Source organism: Miscanthus floridulus, chromosome 12 (genome assembly GCF_019320115.1).
Source record: "Miscanthus floridulus cultivar M001 chromosome 12, ASM1932011v1, whole genome shotgun sequence".
NCBI classification, from domain to species: domain Eukaryota; kingdom Viridiplantae; phylum Streptophyta; class Magnoliopsida; order Poales; family Poaceae; genus Miscanthus; species Miscanthus floridulus.
In genome coordinates this window covers 17098174-17103863 of record NC_089591.1, presented here as the reverse complement: position 1 = coordinate 17103863, position 5690 = coordinate 17098174, and the positions used below count along the sequence as shown (strand labels likewise).

Below are 5690 nucleotides of genomic sequence, written 5' to 3'. Positions count from 1 at the left end.
AGATAATGGGTGGATTGGTTGGCTAACTGTAGGTAAACTGAGGTTGGAGCTAAGGTAGTGTACAACAATTTATCATAAGTTTCCTTAGACATAATGTTAATACTAGACCCTAGATCACAAATGGCATTATGAAAAGTGTGGGTCCTATGGAGCAAGTAATGACGGGGTTCCCAGGATCACCTTTATTAATAGGAAATCCCCAATCATTTTTAGACAAGTCATACCTTGCCATTACAAGGTTGACTGTCTCCATGGTTCCTTTAAGTTTGCCAAGAATTCTATCATTTTTCATAGGATGGTATGGCAGTAGCAATTTGAGCTAATTGGGTTTATATCATCTTATTAAAACTAAGTTGATTCTTTAAAGCAGAAGAAAACTCATCCAATTTAGCATTTATATTTTCCAACATCTTGTCATGAGCATGCAACTTTTTATTTATGCTATCAGTCATTCTACCATTGCTATAAATAAGATCTTTAAGAAAAGCATAACTATTATTACCTTGATTATTCATACGTTGAGAAGAGTAATAATTGTTACATCCTTGATTGTTGGAGCGCCGATTCCATCCTTGATGTTGTTGTGGACGAAACCCGTTGTCGATGTTGATGAAATTTAGATTTTCATGGGTCTCAGGACAGGAATTTCCTGAATGTTCAACATCTCCACAGACTTCACAAGTCATGTGGGATTCTATGGCCTTGAGTGTCTCTTGGGCACTCACCTTCTCATAATGTTCTACTTGCTTCGCGAGCAGATCCATCTTAGCTTCTAGCATGTCAATTTCTTTAATTGAATGCATACCTCATTTACGGGGTTGGAGTCGATTGTTGCTCCATCCTTGGTTGGAAACCATCTTCTCGATCAATGTCTTGGCATCAACAACACTTAGCGAAAAGAATGCTCCACCAGCCGCAGCATCTAAATGGCTCCTATCTAACGGCACTAATCCATGGTAGAAGTTCTAGATCAAAAGCCAGTCTTCCATTCCATGGAGTGGGCATGTAGAGACGTACTCTTGCATTCATTCCCAAACTTCGGTAATCGACTCATCTACTAGTTGTTAAAAACTGGAGATCTTATCGCGAAGAGCATTAGTTTTCCCCATAGGGAAAAACTTGACTAGGATAGCATTGGAACACTTGTCCCTTGTGTCTACAGCGTTGCGGTTAGAATAAAACCATTGCTTAACCTTTCCTTACAAAGAGAATGGAAAAGGGGAAGACGTATAGCCTCTTGGTTCACTGCCTTTATAATGAATGTGCTATAAATCTCCAAGAGGTGAGCATTTGCATCCTCATGGGCTTTCCCACAAAATGGACTAACTTGAACCATCGTAATTAATGTTGCCTTAATCTCAAAGTTAGCGTCCCCGTTGATAATATTGGGTCCGGTGGCTACATTAGCAGCCGAGGGTGCAAAAAAATCATAAATGGACTTATCGCCCATGATCATGTAGGGTAGTGATAGGGTAAGAGGAAAAAAGGATAAAATACTTAGGATAACTAAAAGACTAGTTACCAAGACTAGCAAAAATATAAATCCGAGGTCAGTTGCCTTCCCCGACAATGGCGCTAGAAATGCTTGTTGATACTTTTTAATGACTAGTGGAGGAATTCCGCAAGCGCACAGAACTATCGCGTAGCACTTCGCCCGGTGAGTACCAAGTGTCGAATTTATATTTTTCCCATAGGAAGGCAGAAGGCTAGAACTTATATTTATTGTTAGGATTCCCAAGGTAAAGCCTAAGTGTATCTTAGGCAGGTAAACGAAAATGAGTGGGTTGTGTATGAACTACCTACTAAACTACTAAACAAGCTAGAGATAGCTAGGTGGGAGAGCGAGCGATTTTCTTTCAGTAGCAAAGGGTAAACAAATAACTACAGGAATTGCGCTAGCACTTCAGAGCATAGCCTGCCTACCAACTAGGAGAGTTAAATAGACAAGGTCTGCCATGAGCCCTATGATTTAATAACTAGACCTAACGTGGTAGAATATAGAGGATGGACAAGGCTGTCACCACTTGCCACCTACCACAATCTATCCGGAGGCCTAGCCGTATCCATAGGTAATCTATAGCCTAAGCACCTCGCTTAATCTATAGGCTTACTACTTCGATCCGAGCTCCGATGAAACAAGATCAAAGCACTCTAACCAGACGGTGGAACCGGTACTAATGAAAGACTACTAATAATAAGGTAACCTATGCTACCAATGCCAAACAATAAGCACCTAAGCTCACTAATGATGAACAATAATGAACAAGTACTTAAGTAAAGCAAAGCAATAATACTAGAATAAAGTACTAGAAATAAAGTACTGAATAAAATAAATGCTAAATGAAAGAATTAAAAAAGAGCTATATCAGACATAGAAGACTCTTTTGGACTCTGAGAGAAGCTCCGCTCTTGCTCTACTTCCACTACTAGATTACTACTCTAATGCTAAGCTAAGCTAAGCTAGAGAGCTTGAAGAAGCTTGGAATTGAATGGTGCACTTCTCCACCGAGCTCCACACCTTGAATGGGGCACTTCTCCACCGAGCTCCACACCCCATATTTATAGTAAAGAGTGAGGGGGGGGGGGGGGTACTTGTAGGCAGCTAGGAGGTCAATGGAGCACCTAGGGCGCCAGGCAGCGCTAGGGGGGTGCCGGCCAGCCTCCATTCCACTGCCTCTTGATCCTACGGCGTTGGTTGGCTCCCAATGGCGGTTGTAGAGGCAGCACATGTCAAAATTTGGGCAAGAAGTCGGTTGGAGGCTCCTAAGTGTATGATAATGGGCCCATGGATCCAAGGCCATCCAATCTTGTCCATTGATCAAACCGACATGAATGGACGCTTGACATTGCTTCTAGAGCAGCTCCCATAGATTGGTGATGTGGCAGGGCCACTTGGGTGGGCGAGCGGTGCCCTATTGGGGTCGGGCGGCGTGGCCAAGTGGGCCCAAGGCCCCCTACCATGTCCACTTACCTCCCAAGTCCATATTTGTCACCAATTTGGCCTATTTTTGCTTAAATTTCCTGCATATAAATAATTCCATAAGCACAAGTGGAACTAGGTGAATTATAAACAAAATTTTACACATGTGATGATGATTTACCTCACTTTATCATGCTTTTGGATGGAATGTTGATGGTCAAAATAGGTGTTAGTGACCGTTAATAGCAACGGCATTGGGAGGGAAGCGACCTAGGCAGAATGAGCTAACAGGAGAGAGGAAAGAATAAGGGAGAGATGATCGAGGACAAGTGATGGGACACAGTGGCAAAATAGTTAGTTTATATCTTTTTGGAAAAAATATTACATGCGATTCAAAATCTAAAAATGGCATTTCAGCGGGTGTGCATCACTTCGTAAAGGCAACATGACAAAGCTCATAAATTTGATGGCATTTCAGTGGGTGTTCATCACTTCATAAGTTCAACATGGCTAAGCTCATAAATTTGATGGCATTTCGGCAAAACTCACTTGCCCAAAGGGTAACTTTCCAAATTTATTGGGGCAAGTGTACATGGATGAATGTGAATGGTTGTATTGGGTTTTGAAAAAAAAGACATTTGGGCTAACTTGAGCCTATTAAGAGGATGGACATACAAAGGTCCAACTAATGGGATATATTTTTTTCATTATCACTTATATATATGCATAGCTTACCCCTATGAATGGAACTATACATACTATACTTATAGAAATGACATCGAGAGTTTGATTAATTTTGACCCTCAATTTCAGAATTCCTCTAAATTTGGTACCTCCATTGCTGGTATACATCCTTTAATTTGGATGGTTTTCATGTCGATAATTTCAGTCTTTCATTATGCCACATGCTATGACGTGGCTATTGGTATTTATTAACTTGTCACTTGTTTAAGTAGCCACCTAATGTTTGTTGATATTTCTTAGCATTACTTTTACTAAGTTGTTATCCCTAGCTATGATGCCAGAAATGCTTGTTGGTACTTTCTAGCGTCACCTCTAAAATGACACTAAGTACTTTAGTATTTTATTGTGACTAGAAAGAATGCAAATATGTATATGAAGGGATCTGCAAGTGCACAGATAATATAACATTGTAGCATTTCACTCAGGAGTATTATATATATCGTTATTTATATTTTTACCATAGGGAAGGATGGGCAGTTGGAATATATTGATAACTTATACACATGAGGGACAAATAAACCATAACCAATATTCTGCTCACAATAGGGGTAAGTCAAGAGATAAATGCATGTGAATGGTAAGTAATAACTGATCATTGATCACTCAGAGTACTCCTTTCTATGGCATTAGCATTGCTAAGTAGAATATTAGAGGAATAATTCCTAAGTCATTCTTAATTACAAGTCAAAGCATATGTTGATTAGTGCAATTACACTTAGTAGTCATGGCTAAGATCAACTTCATATCTACACATAAGGAATATTACTAAGGAAGATTAAGAACAAAGCTTGTCTTCCTTCATAACTAGATCATACTTGTCCTATATTCGGGGAGTGGACTACAAAGGACTCAATGTGAGTGTCACATATGTGATCTACCACCTGGCCCGAATATAGGGTGCAGCCGTAGGTAAACAACTTATAAGCACCACACTTACACAATGTCGACCACTCACCCCTAGTACCTTGGACCGAGTGCTATACGAACTTATGCTTGAACCTGATGATAATCTAACTATACTAAGTATATAATCAAAGTAGATGATGTACATGATAACTAAGAACATGAATATTATTAAGAACAATGTCGAATCAATTGTAGCAAACATATGAATAATGAAAGATACAAAAGAGGATACAAGGGGCTGTACCAAGCCATGCTCTTGACAAGATCTAGAATTCATGCTAAGCTTGCCTTCCTCTAGTCCTAGCCTAGCTAGCTATGCCCTAGAATACGGTGGAGCTTTGAGGATGATTAGGCTTTCTGTCTTCTCAAATGACTTGATGCCTTAGGGAGGGGATATGGGCTGGTATATATTGGCCGTAGCATCCATTCTGAGCCCTCGGATCAAACCGACTTGAAAGGACAGCATAGATGCAAACCCTAAGGCGGTGGAGAATCGACATTCGAAGGAAGGAGGCTGACAGTGGGCCCTAGGGGCTGACCGACCTATAGGCCCCACCTATCATCATCTTGTGGTTTTCTTTGGTGGTTTGGCTTCTTGTGTCCTCGGGAACCTTCTGGAGTTGTTTTCACCGTGGATAAGCGCAAATACTTCTAACATCTAGGTCCACCTTGTGTGTTTTTCTGGATAAACCCGGCTGAAAACATAGATTTACCAAAACTCATGGAATTTGTTAGTTTCAACCCCTAAACCTATGTTGGTGATTTCTTTCATGCCCTTATCCAAGTTATATTGATGGTTTATAATGGTTATTAACTACCACCAACAGTGGCATGGTCCCTCATCTTGTCCACCTTCCTTTACTTTTGACTCCTTCACTATATGCTCCATCTAATACTAGCTTCCCTATCTTGTCTCATGTTCTCTAGCATTCTCAGTCGGCAATTCCTCTATCATATGACCTATCATACTACTATAGTAACTTCATCACCATCACAAATCAAATAAAAAAGTTTAAAAAATTGGGTTTGCGCTATTGTCATGTCCTACCTTGCATTGCCACTAGAGCCCTCATGCAAATCTAGGTCAGGGTAGCTGCACTAATTGGGGCCATGGCCAATG

The 5690-nt window shown here is 40.5% G+C and overlaps 1 non-coding gene across 1 annotated transcript; it reads left to right on the top strand.

Moving 5' to 3' along the window:
- Positions 1–987: 987 nt before the first annotated feature.
- LOC136498731 (small nucleolar RNA R71) lies at positions 988–1094 on the top strand. The gene has a single exon (XR_010769738.1). It is a non-coding gene; the product is annotated as a small nucleolar RNA R71 (small nucleolar RNA).
- The last annotated feature ends 4596 nt before the right edge of the window (positions 1095–5690 follow it).